The sequence below is a fragment of the Eretmochelys imbricata genome, chromosome 5 (assembly GCF_965152235.1).
Source record: "Eretmochelys imbricata isolate rEreImb1 chromosome 5, rEreImb1.hap1, whole genome shotgun sequence".
NCBI classification, from domain to species: Eukaryota; Metazoa; Chordata; order Testudines; family Cheloniidae; genus Eretmochelys; species Eretmochelys imbricata.
In genome coordinates, this window is record NC_135576.1 from 53,054,737 (window position 1) to 53,076,675 (window position 21,939).

General features: G+C 39.4%; 1 protein-coding gene across 7 annotated transcripts in view; it reads left to right on the plus strand.

Annotated features, from left to right (window-relative positions):
• The window catches only part of XRCC4 (X-ray repair cross complementing 4), a 285,182-nt gene that overhangs the window by 216,052 nt on the left and 47,191 nt on the right, over positions 1-21,939 (plus strand). The window lies entirely within an intron of this gene.

Genomic DNA, 21,939 nt, shown 5'->3' on the forward strand with positions numbered 1-21,939 from the left:
ATTAAGAAATGTGTTTAAACAGAAATGAGGGATGCAAGAAGAAAGGGCAAAGTTCTGAAATGCTCTGAAATAAAAGAAGGAACATCAGAAAATCCACATCTACAGATTTTTCTTGGCCTACCTCATAACTATGCTATTAGTGGTTTGGGTTAGCTTTTCGACTTAAACACTGCATCTCTGAGCTAGAACTGACATATTACCAATGAAGTATGTTGAATCACCATGACAACCTGACATTGCATTTTGATGAATCACTTCAGAAAGAAAAGGTATAAATGTTCAAGATGAGTAGCAAAAAAATGACGACACTATCCTTTAATTACAATCTAAAGCCTGATTTTCTTCTCACTTACACTGCTGTAAGTGGAATTACACCTGAATAAAACTGATGTGAAATCACAATCAAGGCCTTTATTTTAAGTTGTAACATCTGATATTAAAATTCTTTCTTCACTATCCTTCTCATAAACCTTCAGGCATAGTTGAAAATTGATATCCTATTTAGAAGAGAAAATAAAAGTCGTCTTGCAAAGCCCACCCTTTGTACACCACACTAAATTCATTTTAGTAAGTCAGAGAGGGAATCTGCACAGAGAGACAGGAAATGACGGGGGAACTTTAAGACATAACTGGCAAGTTAAAGTTTTATTATAAAAGTTTGATTGAGACTTCTATCCAGATTTTCATCCCCCTTGGTTGAGGGGGTGGGCCCTTAGTTTTGGGCAGGCCAATGCCTGCCTGTCCGAGTACCTGCAATAGATACCCAGATTTTCATCATCTTCCTAAATTTAGCTAAATGTATGTTGTTGCAGTTTTAACCTAAAGCAGCATTCTCTAGTGGACAGAAGACTTAACTGGGTACAGAAGACTTAACTGTATCTGAAATTTAAATGGGAGTTCCCACATAATGTGGCTACAGAATTGGTCATACTTGTTAAACAAGTTCTCATTTTCTGGAGAGGTGAATTCCATGTTGTAGTGAAAGCATGTTATTAATTAAAGCAAGAGAGATCTCTAATATCAGGCCACTGAAAATGAAGAGAAAGAGATCCCACAAAATATATTGGAAAGAAGACACCTGTTATATCTTATAAATACGAAGATACTTTCCTAGGTAGATTATGAATTACAGGTTGTAAACCTATCCAGTCAGTGCAGTGCTTAATACATCATGTATTCCCTGTATTTCATTTAATATACAATATGTGTGATGTGTAGCTGCCTGGTCCTAGAGAGTATATGGGGGGACTGGGTGCATAAGATCTCTTTCTCTGTCTTTGGACTTCCTTCCTCCTCCCCCTTTCTTTCCCAGTTCCCCTGCAGAAGCAGAAGACAGATATAACTGTAGTTCCTGTACTGAACCAGTCTGTTAGTCATACCGAAATGGAATGGTCCGCCACCACTCATAGACCAATAAGCAGAGCTGCTGTGGAGGGGAGTGCATGCCGCTCCGTCATAAGCGGTTGTGCAATGAGCACACTGCTACTGTGTACCAATAAGCTCCAGGAGCCACTGTGCATCCAAGAGACACAATGCCTCCTGGAGCTCTCACTGGGACAATGCAGTATCACCGTAGCCAGCAGTGTTTATTTCCCTATAGTACGCTTTGTACCTCCCCCCTGAGTTGTTTCATATTTTGATTAATGCAGCCTTGCACCTAGTCCAGAATAAACTTTATGTTCTGTACACCTCAAAAATGATTTATTAATTCTGTGAATCACTGGAAATAATTGGGTCGGAACTGGCCACAACAAAATTATTATGGCTTTTGACAAGGAGATCTGAAGTTTTATCCTTAAATAAAGAATGTCTGAATTGAATTCTTAAAACTACAGTAAAATACTATGGAAAATGGAAAATAAAGCAGGTGATTGAAAACAATTCTAACAAATGTTTTCCATCTTGAGTATAGTTTAATGTATTTCTAAACCTGAGGAGATAAAACCTCATGACAGGAATACTTGTGCATTTTCTCTTCAGCATATAATCAATGATATGTCCATTAATTCAGAGTACATACACTGTAATAGACAGTCTTTGGTGAGGGGATTTTTATAAGGGTTTCATATCTTTTCATCCTCATATTCCAGCCTGCTAAATACTCCCACTGCTATTTCCTGAAGCAAGTGTATGAATTTAAAATTCAAATTGCTGACAGACATGGATCGCTGTTGAAACAAGGCATCTAAATGTTCTCAAACACCCTGATGGGTTATACATTTTCAGTGGGTTAGATCAATGAAAACTATCATGTGTTTTTTATTTATATTACCATTCCCATCAATAGAGTCTTCTTTCACATAAATCTCCAAAGGCCAGTCTGACAATTGCTACATTGTTTTAGGTATTTTATATACCTGCCTCTGAAAACTAAAGGACAATGTATAAATATTGTATGCATGACATCTGGTCCCTGGAGCTATTAATCATCACAGAAGGTTGGCTGTTTGCAACCTATAGTTCTTTCTTTGCATTCGGAAAATAATGAAAGCAGAATTGGTTCTCTTATACGTCCTATAGATTCCAGATGAGTCTGATGGATCTGTATATTTTACTAAAATATCAAATGGAAAACCATTTGAGATTTCAAATGATGGATTTTTGGTTCCTAGGCTGCAAAATTATTGTGTAAGTGATGTGCTCACGTCAATGAGTACAGATGAAACAGTGAGTAGGATTTAAAAGTATTCTGGGGTGTGTTTTATATCACTCCCCATTCTCATCTAGAGGTGAAAAATTACATATGAATGCCAACCTAAATTACATACAAATGCCAGCCTGAAAGAAGGAAAAAAATGGATAGGGAGACAGAGAACCTGGATGGTTAAAAAAGATGGGCCAATAAATAAGGGCTCAAATTACCTCAGGGACAAAAATCCATAGCAAATAGTTGCTGTAATTTAATGGACAGACACAGCTCTCGATCATATTTGAAATAAATATTTTACTTTCATGTGTAGAACTAGTGTGTTGACTTCCAGAGTCATATAGATAGTGAAAATTGTTCAAATGTGGGCACTTATCTTGCACTTGCAAATGTGTTTGCACATACATCACACTACATGCACAACTTCTGTTATCAGTGCAGTTCCCAGAATGCTTTGCTCAGGGCTTGTTTCGTTTTTAAAAAAATCATACTGCATCAGTATACTTTGTCTTCCTGTAAACAGATTAGTTCAGCAACATATTTCTGCTTTCATCTCTTCTGGTAGATGCTATTTGCCCTGATTCCCATGCAATTAAATAGGAGTTGAATTCCATTTTCTTCAGAGATGCTGCATTTTTTGTTTTTTCATGTAAGGTGAAGTCCAAGTAAGGAAAAACTGGAAAATGGCTTAACGCATTTTTAATAAAATAAATTATGAAAATTCCTTTAGTTTAATTAGCAGAAGATATCTAAAATGTCAGTGTTTATCAAAAGCTCTAGAATAGATACCAATTTTAAATATTGGCGCTTGTTTTATTAAAAATAGAGTGTACACAAAAATATAAATATTGGGGACCTAATTCTCTGTTTTATCAGGATGCAACCCTGTTAACTTCAGTGGCTTCAACAGGCACTAACTTAACCATACTGGACCAGAGTAAATGAGTGGAATTTGATCCATGTGGTTAAACCGTCACCAGATTCTGATCTGACACTTCTTAGGAATTGATTTCAGTGGGAGATTTTTGAGCTAAGGAAAGTAGGATTGTGTCCAGAAAGCTCACAGTTCTCAAAGAATATTTATGCTTTTTGAAAAAGAAATCTCTAAACTAAAGCCTCCTCTTCCTATTTAGTCAGAGTTTCATCAGAATTTTCTGACTTTAAGTAACCTGAAAAAATTTTCATTGGAAATAATAAAGGCATTTTTGTTCTCTAATACAAAAGAACAAGAGGAAATATATTTAATAATCTCAGGCTCTGCTGTCATATGGCCCATTAGGGCTTTCATGAAGATGTATTTCATAAAAGAAGCAGGTTTAACCCAATCAGAATAACTGTGGTGGCAATCTAATTTGATGTTCAATACCTATAAAGTCCCTTCAAATAGAATGATAGCAAGAGGAAAACAAAAAGCCTTGAAATACCCCTGGCTCACTGAGAGATTGCCAGAGTCTAGCCACAATATAAAATGAAAACATTAGCTCTTTTGTGTAATTTCTCAGCAAAACTTCACAGAATCCCTGGAGCATACTATTCTTACAAGCCTCAGGTTCTATAGGAAACATTTGCCATTTTGAAAAAAATGAAGCTTCTAGCCAAGAAGTTCTTATGCTATTAAAACATGGGCCAAATTCTCTGCTGGTGTAAATTGGCACAAAGTATTATTAAAAAAATAAACAGCCAGCTGGCTTTATTCAGGAACAGTGTATAAGACATGATTCTGTGAGCTGGTTCACTGGTGAAGACTCAGATACCCATGTGAAGTTCCCTTGACTTCAGTGGCTTGAATGGGACTCTGTGCAGTGATGAAGGTCACAACCACTGCTTTAATTTACAAGATCAGCGCTTTAGACACTACTATGATAGGTGCTTCAGGGGGAAGGGGGGCTGAGGAGAAATAAATACTTTGTGCTGCTATGAAAAAAAACTGAGCTCAAAAATTCCTTCTCTTTGGCTTTATGCTCCTGAAGAGCCTGAGATCACTCCCATTGAAATCAATAGGAGCCTTCCCATTGTCATTAATACGAGTTCGAGCAGGACCTCAATGAATTCAATAGGTTAGCACGGAGGCCATTCACCTGCTTAACTGACCGGAGGTAATGTGCTGCAAAACTGCCCAGTTAATAGGAGGAGGAACTTATCACAGCTTTTTGAATGAAATAGTGTGCCAGAGGCAATGCCTAGATACCACCTGTGAGCCTAGGCAGAAGCAGAGAAATAGTACATTAGGTACACAGAAATTACCATCTGTATTTTAACAAGTATTTCATCCTGGTTAGAGCTGATCGAACGTTTTAACTGTAGCAGTTGAGGGTCATCAGTGAACTCTGTGAAAATGTGTATATGTAATTATTCACAACTATAAAGCTTTAAAAATGGGGGGGAAATTTTAAAGGCACAAATGGCTATTGGGGACCTAACTCCCATTGATTGAGGTTGGATGTTAGAAAAACTTTTTCACTAGGAGGGTGGTGAAGCACTGGAATGGGTTACCTAGGGAGATGGTGGAATCTCCTTCCTTCAGAGTTTCTTAAGATCAGGCTTGACAAAGCCCTGGCTTGGATGATTTAGTTGGGGATTGGTCCTGCTTTGAGCAGGGGGTTGGACTAGATGACCTCCTGAGGTCTCTTCCAACCCTGATATTCTATGCTTCTATGACTGACTTACCTTCATTTGTGCCTTTGAAAACCTCCTCCCCTACATCCATATTTAGGCACCTAAATAAGAGAATTGATTTTCAAGAATTGAGCACCACTGAAGTCAGCTGGAGTTGGTGGGTGCTCAGATTTTTTTCGATGACTAAATATGGATTTAGGTGCCTACCTCTGGATATGCATTTCTGAAAATCTTGACCAGCATTTATAGATATGTTCCATATTTTCTCTTTGGTTTTGCAAAGTTTTTCAGCCACCTGAGTGTAGGCAGCTATTTAGCCCTTTTATTCCAGGCTCTACTCAGTGGTCCAACCCCTTTGAAAATGTTTCCCTCTTTTATTGAATTCAGGGGTTCAATAACTTTGCTTAACTTTTTCATTGGTGCGAGATGGAGATAATTTGTAAATGTTGATATAGAAGGAAGGTGCCAATTAAAGAATTCCTTGACTTTAGCAAAGCTTTTTGATACAGTCTCCCACAGTATTCTTGCCAGCAAGTTAAAAAAGTATGGGCTGGATGAATGGACTACAGGGTGGACAGAAAGCTGGCTAGATAATCAGGCTCAACAGGTAATGATCAATGGCTCCATGTCTGGTTGGCAGCCGCTATCAAGCGTAGTGGCCCAAGGGTCGGTCCTGGGGCCGGTTTTGTTCAATATCTTCATTAATGATCTGGAGGATCGCGTGGATTGCACCTTCAGCAAGTTTGCAGATGACACTAAACTGGGAGGAGTGGTAGATATGGTGGAGGGTAGGGATAGGATACAGAGGGACCTAGACAAATTAGAGGATTGGGCCAAAAGAAATCTGATGAGGTTCAACAAGGACAAGTGCAGAGTCCTGCACTTAGGACGGAAGAATCCCATGCACCGCTACAGACTGGGGACTGAGTGGCTAGGCAGCAGTTCTGCAGAAAAGGAGCTAGGTGTTACAGTGGACGAGAAGCCGGATATGAGTCAACAGTGTGCCCTTGTTGCCAAGAAGGCTAACAGCATTTTGGGCTGTATAAGTAGGAGCATTGCCAGCAGATCAAGGGATGTGATCATTCCCCTCTATTCAGCATTAGTGAGGCTGCATCTGGAGTACTGTGTCAGTTTTGGGCCCCACACTACAGGAAGGATGTGGAAAAATTGGAAAGAGTCCAGCAGAGGGCAACAAAAATGATTAGGGGGCTGGAGCACATGACTTATGAGGAGAGGCTGAGGGAACTGGGATTATTTAGTCTGCAGAAAAGAATGAGGGCGGATTTGATAGCTGCTGGCAACTACCTGAAAGGGGGTTCCAAAGAGGGTGGATCTAGACTGTTCTCAGTGACAGCAGATGACAGAACAAGGAGTAATAGTCTCAAATTGCAGTGGGTGAGGTTTAGGTTGGATATTAGGAAAAACTTTTTCACTAGGAGGGTGGTGAAGCACTGGAACGGGTTACCTAGGGAGGTGGTGGAATCTCCTTCCTTAAAGGATTTTAAGGTCAGGCTTGAGAAAGCCCTGGCTGGGATGATTTAGTTGGGGACTGGTCCTGCTTTGAGCAGTGGGTTGGACTCCCTTCCAACCCTGATATTCTATGATTCTATGAAAGCTAATGAATTTGAGACTTCTATTTGAGTGCATTAATTCTGAGCTAAGTGAGACAAATTCAACCCTTTTGTAATTTGTTTTATTTCAGTACAGGATTAAATTGGTCCAGTTTTCTATTTAGTGCATATATTAACTGAAAAATAAGCAAATAAGTATATTAATTTTTTCCCTGAAATATCTTAAGCACAGAAACAGACAAAAAACATCACAGGAACTGTTGCACTTAATTTTTGGCAATATTTTGTGACAGTACAATGCTGCTTTTATGGTTGATACTTTATTTGGCATTCTACTAAATAGATGATCTGAATTATTTAATATTTCCATTGCCCGACCCTCCGTGCTTGTAGCTTTAGCCAGGAGTAGTTAAAGCTGCAGGATAGTATTTGTATGACTACTTAACATGACACTTTATATAACAAAGTTGGAGAAGGTTTCAGAGTAACAGCCGTGTTAGTCTGTATTCGCAAAAAGAAAAGGAGTACTTGTGGCACCTTAGAGACTAACCAATTTATTTGAGCATGAGCTTTCGTGAGCTACAGCTCACTTCATCGGATGCATACCGTGGAAACTGCAGCTGACTTTATATACACACAGAGAATATGAAACAATACCTCCTCCCACCCCACTGTCCTGCTGGTAATAGCTTATCTAAAGTGATCATCAAGTTGGGCCATTTCCAGCACAAATCCAGGTTTTCTCACCCTCCACCCCGCCACACAAATTCACTCTCCTGCTGGTGATAGCCCATCCAAAGTGACAACTCTCTACACAATGTGCATGATAATCAAGTTGGGCCATTTCCTGCACAAATCCAGGTTCTACCTAAATCATTATGAAGGGTTCTGCATGGAACTGCACTTATCTGAACCCTAGGAATCTGTGAATTGTGTGCATGGTTTTCAAGCTACTTTGGGGAGAGAGGGGGGGGCAGGAGATCTCCTCAGAGGAGCTAACTGTGATAGTTAAAATTACCCGTTTATTAAACACACAAACAAAACTACCAAAAGAAAGTAAATAGGATAATTAGGTAGCCTTTGTCAGGACAGTGAAACACAAAGAGGAAGAGCCTGGCTCGAGGAGTTGCTTCCCCTTACAGCTACAGCCAGAAGGCCTCTCTCCCTCACTGGTAGCTAGGTCAGGCTTTTATAGCACTTGATTACTCCCCTTTCATCTCACCAGCCATCCCTTAGGAGAGATCAGGGGTTGAGCTGTAAACTAACAGAAGCTGGTGAACCTGCAGTGGAACTGTTCTGCCAAACCTGCCCCGTGAGTTGTCCATCTTTCCCTGTTTAGGGTTCAGTCCTGTAAGGTACTGAGAACTGTGGCCCTGATCTACCACAGCACTTAAGCTTGTGCTTAACTTTAAGTGCTTTGGGCAAGATTTGTAAAGGTATTTAGGTGCCTAAAGATGCAGATAGGTGCCTAGCGGGATTTTTAAATGTGCCTATGCGTCTAACTCCTGTTGAAATCAATAAATTAGGCCTAGTCATGTTTGAAAATCCCATTAGGCACCTCCCTGGATCTTTAGGCACCTAAATACCTCTACATCTCTGGCCCTTTGAAGTCAATGGGACTATTCATGTACTTAAAATTAAGTACATGATTACGTACTTTGCTGGATCAGGGCCACAGTGTTCTGCACCTTGTAGGATTGAGCTCTGAATTAGTATGTAGGCTCTCAGCCTTCAACCCCACAGTCAGAGGAAGAAAAGGAGTACTTGTGGCACCTTAGAGACTAACGAATTTATTTGAGCATGAGCTTTCGTGAGCTACAGCTCACTAGGAGTGTGTCAACTTTTCTCTTCTCCTCCGCATACTTCTCCTAGCTTTTTGAGGCTATGTTTTAACTGAGAGAGAGCAACATTAGAAAAGCTAGTCAATCACAAAGTCATGTGCTCCTCATCTCCAGAGGCTATAAATTAACCACCTCTTTAGTTGATGATCTTAGTGTATTTACATGCTGGACAACATTCATATGTCCTTATATTTCTAGGTAACTCTTCCTTTATTTTTCCTAAAAGGTGTCAATCCATTTTTTTTAAATCCTTACTCAACAAGGGGTTCCTTGAAATTATATTGTATGCCCCCAAGAAAATCTAAACCAAACTCAGATCTCCATGAGTGCGAATATTGTACATCCTTTGGCTCAGATCCACATTTTCCCAAAGTTCAGGGTTGTTCAACTTCATGGTTTTTGATAAGTACATATCTAATAATAGATATAATGCAAAAATGATGGATTACAAACTGATGAGGGTTAAAAATCAGAATATTTTTAGAATGACTAAGAAGCCTGCACTTTGTAGCAGCAGATGTTGTCACTGACCACAGTTGGTAATCTGCTTCCAGGTAAAACGCTGTGCTGAGTTCCCAAAAATCAGATAATGCAGTAGATAAGCAAGGTTAAGTTAGGTCAATAGAGTTCTTCACAGAACTATTTATTGATTATTTCCTCAAATGTTTCTTTAAGAAACTAAATAGGAGATGAGGCTCCCATGTTAACATTTGAGGAACTTCACAAAGGACCCTTTGTTTTAAAAAGAGATATATATATGTTGGTAGATCATTTTAACTCTCAAAAGAAAATCAGTCATAAATATGTACAGTACAAATGCTATTATTAGTTCTTAAACCTAATTAGGCACAACAGAATTCACTAATCCATCCTCATGTAAATCCATTGTTTGCTCTTTCTCCTGATCTTAATGCTTCTTAGAATACACCAATTAAATACTGTATCATCATCATCATCATCATATAGAAATGTTTGCTCCTCGAACAGCAATCTCAAGGCTTGTCTACGCTTTAAACAACGCCACATTAACATGAACTCGGTACCTTTTAGTTCATGCTAACAGGTCTGCACGGGGCAGTCACAATGCAACATGTTAGTGAGCACTGCAGTTAGCACCCCAGTGTCCGGACTGCAGGCATGTAGACCTGTTAGTGTCAGTCCCTAAAGATGCAAAAAAATCCCCAAGGTATACTATTTAGGTCTGCATTTCCCAAGCAATGTCAGGAAAAAAATATTTTTTTCTCTTGATAAAAACATCACTCTCTTGCTTCCAAATGCCACTCATGGATGTGGTCCTTATTATAAAAGAAATAAAAGTAAATATAAAGGCTTGTCCAGGCTAGGAAATACTCCTGTTGTTTTTTTCAGTGCAGGTCAGCTGTGTTCTTTGCTGGCACCCATTGTTAGAAACAGGTACGTTTCTCAAGTTAAACGAGGCTTATGAATACAGCATGGAACGGATTTAGATGAAGAATCTGCACGTTAGTAGTGGAGCTCTCTATTTGTACGGCACTTTGAACATCTTTCCTATCTGCAAAGGGGTGTGTGTGTAAAACCTTTTCTCAAGAAAAAATCATCTTCAAGTGGTGTTTTTGTGCCAGAAACATTAAAGAACCTTTGAGCCTAATCATGCACCTTGTTCTTCATTTAAAGGCAATCCTTCACATGGGTCTCACACCTCCCTTTGTGGAATGGGGACTCAGACAGCTTCTAGCAGGATTCACTGCCCTCCTCCAATCCATCAGGACTGTGGAGGACAGTCTGTGCACCTGGAGATCCACGTGAAGGAAGGCCAGGACTGGGCAGGCAAAAGGAGGAGGTAGATGTGCATCGTTTTCCATCTCCTCCACCTCTTGTACCCATTAGTGAGGAGAACAGAAATTTAATTCACCCTAGGCCACTGTCATGCCCTTTTTGTAGTTGGAAACCCACTTTAAGTGTTCCTGGTCAGCTGCTGGCTGCAGGAGGAGCACTGGCAGTAAAGTTGTAGTCAAGCCATTCTGCCAAGGAACGGGGATGGTACTACTGAGGCATAGACTTGGCACAGAAACACATGGCCTCTACGCTAAAGTCCTAGCCTCCCATTGATCACCCAGGAGGCAATAGAGAGCCTTTTGCTTTTAGAATTACTATATTGATCTCTTGTCTCTAAAGGCAAAAATATAAATTGGACGTCAGATTTCGAAGTACAGTGAAGTTGCCATCAAGACAAATTTCATTCTTGCATGAGGGGCTAGTCAATCAATAGTACCAACAAAACCTCAGTGAGCTGCGTGGGGTGCTTTGGAATCCTGTTCCTGTTTACTAACCATGTGAGCTGTCTTCTATTCTCCTTGTTTCTATAGTAACAAGCTATAAAATCAATCAAGTGAAAGCCCATAAGTTCTTGTTGGTCATAACTGAAACAAAAGCCACAGCTTTTAACACAGCCAACACAATGTTTCTTTGATTGTACAGCTGAAACTCTGGGTAAATAAAGGAAGAAGATCATAATTTGCTCTTACTTTGGGAGCAATTAATAGTCCTTTGATAACACACAATTTCCTTTCTTCCGGCATTTGTGTTACCCTTCCTTTCCTTTTTGCTATTTAGACACACTGGCGTGGGCTGTAGAGATCTTCACACATTTTGTTTGTTTCTTTTTTTCAGGTGAATAGTTTGTATCTATCAGTGAGACAAAGGATAGCAGTTCTTGAGTTTTTCTCAACCCCTTTGCCTTTCCATTCTAGCTATTACTATTGATCTAAGCATCCTGTGCACTAGATGGAAAATTATGTCATTTCACCTCGTACAACCACAAATGTTATTTTGCTTTAGTCAAAGTTTCTAAGTGTCAGAAAAGCTTGGATGGTTATATTCTCCAAAGTCTTAACTGGATTTTGAAAAGTAACAGCTGGATTTACTTCTATAAGTTAAAACACTTTGGCAAATCTGTGGTTTCGTTTCTAGGTGTTTGCACAGTGGACTGTTTTTAATTTAGTAGCGTGCTGTAAAATTTGGGAACTCTTCAGTTTAATTACTAATGATAAAATTAATAAGAGTAATGAAAGCAATAATTATAACAGTAATACAAAACTAAATTTAATTTATAAAAGTTTTAATATGTAGCTTTATATTTATTTATAGTCTTATCTTATTGACAAACTTAGATGGTTCTTTCTAGGTTCTGTTACCTTAAATAATGTTTGTGGTAGTTTCCTTCCACATTTACACGGTATCAAATAGAAGCTAGAATGCTGCATGTTGAAAGCTGTATCACTGACAAAAAATGTTAATTTCATACAGCCTCACAACTTAAGATTGTTTGCTTGATTTATGCTTATCATAGGAATTTGGACTCAAAGTATTGTCTTTTTATGGTAACACCATAGAACTAAAATGTTAATATTTATTTATTTTCCTGATATTGTTCTGGAAAGAGATCTTTGTAAGTCAGTAACTGAATTTTGGGTACATGCTGTATTTAGAAAAGCATCAATTATGTATGTTGAGTGTGGATTTTGGTAAAGGGTATAACTGAGGTGCAGCAGAAAAATAGATATCTGTTGCCAGGAACAACATAAACCCTCACTTTATTAGTAATCATATTTCTTGCCAAAATCTGAACATTAGTCACGCAGGACAAGCCCTATGAGTAGTAGTGCTCTATTTGGTATGAGTTTTCAATTTCTCTAGTCTTATTTTTTACAGTCTCCATTTGTGACAGCCTAAGAGATTTAAAAGCAAACCTTTAAGTAAAAAAACACAAACAGTGTTCATTTATTAAAAGTATGATTTTATGGCCATTCTTGTAATTCCGTTGGGCTTTATTCTATTGAGATCTGCTCATGGATGGAGGCACATTGCAATTCATTCTGCCCTCTCCACCTTCCTGGAACATTGCAATTGATTCATCAAAATTGGAAACATTACTTGCCACACAAGCAATTTTATTGTCAGAATTATTAGAGGTCTACGATGGAGGAGCAGTGATTTATACCCAACACCTGGCATGCTTCTCTAGAGATTAGCGTAAGGATCCAGCTCTTAATTTCTGGTTAATAATATAATGCTCACCACAGGGTGAAGTTCTAGACACAGGATATTCTGGTACACCATGACCCAGACTGAAAAGTAATCGTACCTTTGGATCAGAAAGGCCATGACTAGATTTCTCTAGATATGCTTCGTGTCAACTATTCTTAGGTATCAGCCATTACAGCCAATGTATCTATAAAAAGATGCCTATTATATGCCTTCTCCTGTGGCTTCAGTGCAATCTCTTGCTCTCTTTATCCCTCTAGTACATCTGGATAATTACAGGTTTCAGAGTAACAGCCATGTTAGTCTGTATTCGCAAAAAGAAAAGGAGTACTTGTGGCACCTTAGAGACTAACCAATTTATCTGAGCATAAGCTTTCGTGAGCTACAGCTCACAGCCATGTTAGTCTGTATTCGCAAAAAGAAAAGGAGTACTTGTGGCACCTTAGAGACTAACCAATTTATCTGAGCATAAGCTTTCGTGAGCTACAGCTCACTTCATCGGATGCAGTGAGCTGTAGCTCACGAAAGCTTATGCTCAGATAAATTGGTTAGTCTCTAAGGTGCCACAAGTACTCCTTTTCTTTTATCTGGATAATTGTTTTCCATATCTAAAGCCATCTGGTGATTAAGACTAGAGCACTGCAGGGACTGGATCACACACCTTGTCTGAAGAGAAAATAAGACTGTGTGGCCTTCAGCTCCCCATATTCTGTCATGAAATCTCTGAGTCATGGTGTGGCTCACCTCCAAAAGAGGAAACCCAGACCTACAAGAGACTGGTCAGTCCTGCCTCACTAGAGCTTCCTTTATTTCCCTTTATTAGTAATCAAACATAAAAAGGGAGCCCCCAGATTAGGACAGTTTTACTCACATGAAACCAATAGTCCTAAACAAATCTGTCTCATCCCTCAGTTCCACAATACTATTTTTAGTCATTTTCAGTATATCGTCACACCTTAAAAGTGAATTACTCTATTTGATACTGTTCAGCAAAGGCAAAGTTTAAAACAAAAATACAGTTACTTGTGTCAGTTCAGCTGGTTGAGAATATCATGATACAAAGTTTGCAGATGACACTAAACTGGGAGGAGAGGTAGGTACGCTGGGGGGCAGGGATAGGATACAGAGGGCCCTAGACAAATTAGAGGATTGGGCCAAAAGAAATCTGATGAGATTCAACAAGGACAAGTGCAGAGTCCTGCACTTAGGACGGAAGAATCCCATGCACCGCTATAGACTAGGGACCGAATGGCTCGGCAGCAGTTCTGCAGAAAAGGACCTAGGGGTTACAGTGGACGAGAAGCTGGATATGAGTCAACAGTGTGCCTTTGTCACCAAGAAGGCCAATGGCATTTTGGGATGTATATGTAGGAGCATTGCCAGCAGATCGAGGGACATGATCGTTCCCCTCTATTTGACATGGGTGAGGCCTCATCTGGAGTACTGTGTCCAGTTTTGGGCCCCACACTACAGGAAGGATGTGGAAAAATTGGAAAGAGTCCAGCAGAGGGCAAGAAAAATGATTAGGGGACTGGAACACATGAGTTATGAGGAGAGGCTGAGGGAACTGGGAATGTTTAGTCTGCGGAAGAGAAGAATGAGGGGGGATTTGATAGCTGCTTTCAACTACCCGAAAGGGGTTCCAAAGAGGATGGATCTAGACTGTTCTCAGTGGTGGCTGATGACAGAACAAGGAGTAATGCTCACAAGTTGCCATGGGGGAGGTTTAGGTTGGATATTGGGAAAAACTTTTTCACTAGGAGGGTGGTGAAACACTGGAATGCTTTGCCTAGGGAGGTGGTAGAATCTCCTTCCTTAGATATTTTTAAGGTCAGGCTTGACAAAGCCCTGGCTGGGATGATTTAGTTGGGGATTGGTCCTGCTTTGAGCAGGGGGTTGGCCTCCTAGATGACCTCCTGAGGTCCCTTCCAACCCTGATATTCTATTCTATTCTATTCTATTCTATTCTATTCTATTCTAAAGATAGTACTATGAGAAAAGACATCTCTTAGCAGACATGCACTGACAAGCAGTATGTTTACTCTAAAGTGTTGTCATTCTCCATGGTATTATCAGTGAGTCTAGATAAGCTTCCCCTGAGGGTGTAAGTTACTGTTGTCTTAAATCATATCTGGGTTCTCCCTGTTAGCCATGTTCCAAATGCAGATTTAGGCCCACCTAGGGAATAACTTGCCACCTTATTCCACAGCAGCATGAGGGGGAAAGCTGCAGTCAAATCCAGGAGTGGGTTTTTTTTGTTTTCTTTCAGTGCCAAGGAATAAGACTGAGAAGTCAGAGCAGATGAAGTCTTTGAGGCTGGAGATTAAATTTATATCAGCTAAAACCTTACCATAAATTAAATTGCACAAGATACAAAATTAATGCAGTAATAAAAGAGTATTTGGTCAGAGTTTTGACATTTTATTTGGTATTTTTAATCACTTTTTCCAATAACACTTGGACCCCTGCTAGCAGGATTGATGGGGAGGAAATGGATGAGAACAGATGAATGAAAAGAGATGAAATGCACATATGAAAGTATCACTAAGGCTTTAGTGGTGTAAATCTTCAGAACATGGCAAGGTATTAACTTAAGTGGCAATCCTTCATTTGTTAGGAGATACACTTTACTAATATGCATTGCATACACCAGGAGTATGTGTAAAATCTAAAGTATTACTAACCTGTGACATGCATCTACATTTACAATAAAGGTAATCAGCAAACTTCTTCTAAAAATTTAACACAGTAGAACAGATTTTAGCAAAAATAAAGAGTTCTAGTGAAGACAGGAAGCAGAGACTGGGCTAAAACTATGCACAAGGACATGATTGAAACCTTTCCAACAATGCTCCCATTGCTTATGGCTATTGTTAAACTGCCTAAGACCTAATTCACTGCTGCCCTGTGCATTGTGTAGTCATTCACACCAGTACAAATTGGGGTAAAACACTGCCAGATCAGAATGCATCTCTTTGCATTCACTTATCATTGGTATAAATGTCTACAGAAGATGCAGGACAATAATTTGATGCATAGTCTCCTGATGATTTCTGCTGAAAGACACATTTACTTTGTCCAGGGATTTGGGGACAGTCGTCATCCGAGATGATGAGAGAGGATCCATCTGGACAGAGGTTGAGATCCTCTGTTTCTCCATAGAACTGGAACAACACGGGCAACAATACTACAATCTTACCCACTCTGCCCCATTGTTGTACAGACCTGAGATTTTGTCTGCTGAGGTTGCCAAGCAGTGTGCCAGACAGTGCTATTATCATGGTGAATTTTGCTTTGCCCAACTGGTCTCGGGTTGGGACAATCAGTTCATTTCATATAGGCCACCAAACAATCAAAAGGTAATAAGTTTCATTCTCTAACCTGCTGGGATGGACTGAGACAGTAATTGCAGATCTGATTGTATGTGTAAAAACTGCTAAGTCTTAGTCCAGTACTCTTTATTACTTGCTTGAGAAGACACAAAAAATATATGTTTTGCTTCAGTTTTTTAAAGGTTTTCTATTTAGCTTCCTTCTTCATGCTAAGAAGTGGGTTTTTTATGGCCTGACTCTCCAAAACATGTATAATATTATGTACCTGAACAGTCCCATTGAGCTAAATAAGTATGTGTGGGATCAGGGCCTATATAGCCTATTCTGATCTGTAGTTTTTGTCGTGGTTTTGGATTGTGGTTGGAGAATCTGGAGAGGTTCTTTCCCCTAGCAGGATTAATTGGCTTTTAATTTGCTAATTATTTATGTGGAAATAGTTCTGCGTTATCCTAAAAAAATCTTTGAGTAATAAATCATTAAGAATAGAATAGTTAGTATTAATGAGAGTTACTTATGTTCATATATCAGATGAAAAATAACATGATACAAGGTGCTCTGAAAGAAGGCATGTAAGTGACATTATGCAGTAGTCAGGCATTTGTGTAGCATTTCACTTCCTGTCATTTTATCAGTGCCATTTTGATAACACAAAACATCTTTTGCTGAAACAGTGGAAACAGAAGACATCTGACTTTGTTTACGAGTACTTGTGGCACCTTAGGGACTAACAAATTTATTTGAGCATAAGCTTTCGTGAGCTACAGCTCACTTCATCGGATGCATTCGTGAGCTGTAGCTCACGAAAGCTTATGCTCAAATAAATTTGTTAGTCTCTAAGGTGCCACCAGTACTCCTTTTCTTTTTGCGAATACAGACTAACACGGCTGCTACTCTGAAACCTGACTTTGTTTAGAACGTACACACTGATTTGGTCTGATCCTTAGCTGGTGTTAATCACTGTAGCGACAGTGAAGTCAACAGAAATGCAGCAATTTACGTAACTGAGGATCTGATCCATTAAGTTTTTTGTTTTTCCTGAAGATAGTTTGAAATAATTTAACAATAGAAGAGATGAACACCATTGGAGACTGACTGGGGGAATTAGATAAGAAGAACTGGCAAGACTGGTATTTTTCATACTTTCACAATGTTTTTATGTTTGTTTTATTTATTTATTTTAATAGAGGTCCACCAGTGTTCATGGTAATTTTCAAGCAGATAAAAAGACAAAATATCTTCATAATGCTACATATTTGATCAATTAACTTTATGCTGCCGGCTTCATTAATAGAGAAAACATAGCTCTTTGTTCTCTCCCTCTTTCTCCTGGACTTCTTTATTTCTTTGATCATTGCCCTACAGATTATTATTAATATTACGTCTTCACTCTGTGAATCCCTTGAAAAGTCTGAGTCGATATCTGTGATTTCACCTGGCCTCTTAGGATCCTGCCTTTTTCTCAACAAAGCTTGTTCATACATACACACTAGATTTCAGGTCACTGTGTGGAATTTGTGGATAATTCCATCTTTAATTTAAAGGGGGAAATGTATCTCTGGATCCAAGTGGAGGGTAGAGTGGGTTATGGAAGCCTTAAAGGCCAGTGTTGAATCCTGAATACTAATTTAAATGTCCATGGTTTGTCATAAAAGAATCTGAGTATAATGGGTCAGAGAGGCATTCTACATTATAAGGAATGAAAGTAGAAATAGAATGCTCCAAATAGTCCATAAGCTGTATTGCCTTAAGAGATGATGAGGCTGATTCTGCACAGCTGTTTGTGAGTCTTTTTCTCAGCCTGCCAAGGCCAAATATTGGATGCAATGTGTTACAAAGACTCAAAATGATGGGCACAAAAATGTTATTCATGCAAAAATCCTTCATGCTGTGCAAGTTGTTTTTTTATTATAATTAACTCTGTATAACCTCCATTCTATGAGTTTGCATTGCTGATGTAAATAATTTTCAATAATAAAAGTGCAGGGTCACTAAATTTGTGTTTAACTCAGGTGACTTTGCATCTAAAATGAGTGACTTACAAAATGAAGGACATTTGACAGGTACATTTGTGAGATATTTGCTAAAAAATGAAATTCTGCTGTAAGAAGATACCTTTAGGATGCTGAGACCATTCATTTAAGAAGTCTTTTTTTTCTGATGCTGTAAACAAAACATTATGGTACATTTGTTTTTGATTCACAACAAAAAAAATTCCTGGTAACATTTAAAATAACAAATAGAGAGTGTGTAAAATAAAGTATTTTCAGAAAAACTTCCTTTTAGCAGAAAGGTCCTTTTTCATAGTTGTCTAATGGGTAATTGTTTCCTTGCCTTTATATTTCCTTATAGTATGTCCTATGTGATTTGTTTTCTTACAAACTAATAAGGAAAGAGGAACATTGTTCACTTACTTATCCTCCATGGAGTATAGTGAGTCATAACAGTTACACTTGTATGTGATGCAGTGTGAGTATTTAGTTAAGTTACTTGTTCGATGTGGGATAACACATGTTTGGATACTACGTAGGCAGTTCCTCTTATTCTGCATGGTACAATACTCACTGGTTCATCAAATGGAAGAAAAGGCATTTTGTACAGGAGACTCTCAGCTGTCTTTCGGCACCCACAATTCACACTGCTATGATGACTACTGATGCAGCGGTATTCCTCCCCCACCAACTCTAATAAATTCATGTGGTCACATGTGGTTTTTTGTCTTTTCTTCTTTTTAAAATAAGTGTGTTTCCATTTGGTTATTAATTTTCAAAGTAGTGCACAGGGCATTGATTTTAATGGGAGACAAATAGCTAATCTAATCCTCTGAATTGTAGTAAAAAGTCAGGGCCACATTTTTATAAATCCTTAGTATACCTAATCGGTGTCCCATTTTTTGAAAAACTCAGCTCCCATTTAGGCACCAAAATAAGTGGCCAGATTCTCAGAAGAGCTCAGCAGTTTGGCTGCTAAGCAGTTTTGAAAATCTGGCCACTTAATGACTAACTGGGAGCTGATGGTTTGGTTGGTTGGTTTTTGTTTGTTTTATTTTTTGTTTTGTTTTGTTTGAAAATCTAAGAACTAGAAAATCTAGCACAGAGCTCTTTTGAAAATCTGGCCTCTCGGGATTTTAGCTTTCAGTTAATTTCATAGGAAACACTCTCTATAAGGTTTCCTTAGTGCAACTGTGCAAGAATATCTTTCATTGTTCAATTCTGGTAAATATGGGACCTTCTAAAATGTAAGGATAAAACAATAGAAAAATTTTATCCTAAATCTAAGTCCAAAATCTACATTTACAAGTGTTTGAATATAATAATAGACTAGTGTAAATATAACTGACACTTTCTAAGGACTTTAGAGTTAGTTTATAATAGTGTGCGTACTTTTTCCAGTGAAAGACTCCATAGAATTAATTTATAAATTGTGAACTACCTCTGTCATATGAGCCTTTATTGTATTCATTGTACAGGACCCTATAAGAAGCATGTCCATCTAGTTCCTACTGAACTGGTCTCCTGGGATGCATTTATCTTTAACAATCCTGTCAGATTTCAATGGGATTACTCATTGTAATAAGCAATACACCTGGGGAGTAAGTGTTTGCAAGACTGGGACTTAAATTAAGATGAGAACAGACAGGAAGAGTTTACAACATGGGAAGGAGAAGGATGAGGGAGAAAACAATGCACTTTTAAAAATGTATTTTTACTGGTTTAACTCAAAATTTGCACATAAAAAAGGCAGCTACATTTAAAAAAGAATAAAAACCGGTGTAAAGAGGCAAGAAAATTTTTCTTTACCTTCTGTGTAAAAAGAGCATTCTTTACCTATATTTAACATTACCTGTAATAAATGATACAATAATATAAATAATTTAAATCACCTATTTTATTTTTACCTATCTTTAGCATAAATTGCTAAAGACTGATTTCGTAACTGTTCCTGTAATTCTTGAAATGGGAAGCCTGACAATTATTACATTGATTTTAATGTTACTTCCACAATAATTATCATTTATAAACAAGACCAAAAATGTCTTTCCACTTCCAGCATAGATGATACCAGATAGCATACATATTTCTAATATATGAGAAATAAATCTGTGCACTCATGTATTTGTATACATTCATTATAAACACTGCTGTTTTAAATTTGAGACTGAACACAGAGCATAATTAAGGCTACAATTTAGTCATGGAGGTTGCAGAAGTCATGGAATTTGTGACTTCCAGCAAACTTCATGACTTCAGCCTTCCATGTTCGGGAGCTTCAGGGTCCCCTGCTGCCCTGAGGGGCAGGGAGCTGTGGGGTACCCCCACCGCCCCTGGAAGCCCCTGGAGCTTCACCTGCCGTGGACGGCAGGATACCCCACAGCTCCTGGCTGCCGTTGGCGGTAGGGCTCCTGGCTGCTGTGGGTGGGGGAACCCCCGAGCTCCCAGCCACCGTAGGTGGTGGGGGAATCCCTGAGCTCCCGGCCCCTACGGGCATGGGGGCACCCCACAGCTCCCAGCCACTGCAGCCCTAGGGGAACCCCCAAGCTCCCAGGTGCTGCAGGCCCCTGAAGCTGCGGACAGAGGCGGTATCCCACAGCTCCCATCTGACAGCAGAGCTGGGGGTACCCCACAGCTCCCTGCTCCCATGGGCAGCAGGAGCACCTTGTAGCTCCCAGCTGCTGCAGGAAGCTCCTAACCCCTGCGCAGTTGCCCTTATTCAGGTGATGTGGGGCCCCACAGAGCCCCATTTTGTCACGGATATTTGTAGTAAAAGTCAGGGACAGGTCATGGCTTCCGTGAATTTTTCTTTTTTTCCCATGACCTGTCCATGACTTTTACTAAAAATATCCGTGACAAAATCTTAGCCTTAAACATAATCGAGTGAATGGGAATTTATATGGCCACCTCATGACAATCTTCTCATTTGATAAAACCTTTGCATGATAACCAGAAAGATTGTTTATTACTCCAACTGCCTGACCACCATAAAAATGCAAGCAAGCAAAGTCAACCCTACCCTGTGCAGAGCTAAAGGCAGAAGAAGAACTAGACTATATGAAGTCTATTAGGGATATCGCCAGGCCAAGCTAGTTAATCGGGAAGGTGCTCAGATGTTACAGTGATGGGTACCAGTTCAAAACACTTAAACAGATACTAGATTTCCCTCTGTGACTCAGAATGTTGGGAGTGAACTGAATGACACAGCCCAAGTTTAGACTTGAAATTAGACGAAGGTTTCAAACCATCAGAGGAGTGAAGTTTTGGAACAGCCTTCCAAGGGAAGCAGTGGGGGCAAAAGATCTATCTGGCTTTAAGATTAAACTCGATAAGTTTATGGAGGAGATGGTATGATGGGTTAACGTGGTTTTGGTAATTAAATGTTCATGGTAAATAGGCCCAATGGCCTGTGATGGGATATTAGATGGGGTGGGATCTGAGTTACCCAGGAAAGAATTTTCTGTAGTATCTGGCTGGTGAATCTTGCCCATATGCTCAGGGTTTAGCTGATCGCCATATTTGGGGTCAGGAAGGAATTTTCCTCCAGGGCAGATTGGAAGAGGCCCTGGAGGTTTTTCGCCTTCCTCTGTAGCATGGGGCACGTGTCACTTGCTGGAGGATTCTCTGCTCCTTGAAGTCTTTAAACCACAATTTGAGGACTTCAATAGCTCAGACATAAGTGAGAGGTTTTTCTCAGGAGTGGGTGGGTGAAATTCTGTGGCCTGCGTTGTGCAGGAGGTCAGACTAGATGATCACCATGGTCCCTTCTGACCTTAGTATCTATGAATCTATTGACAACAGTGATGAATTTAGGGGTTAATACTATAGAGGGGAAAATGGAAAAATGTACGATCAGGGGTGCTCGAACTAGGGGTGCCGGTGGTGCAGCAGCAGCCCCCTGGCTTGAACTAGTAATAACGA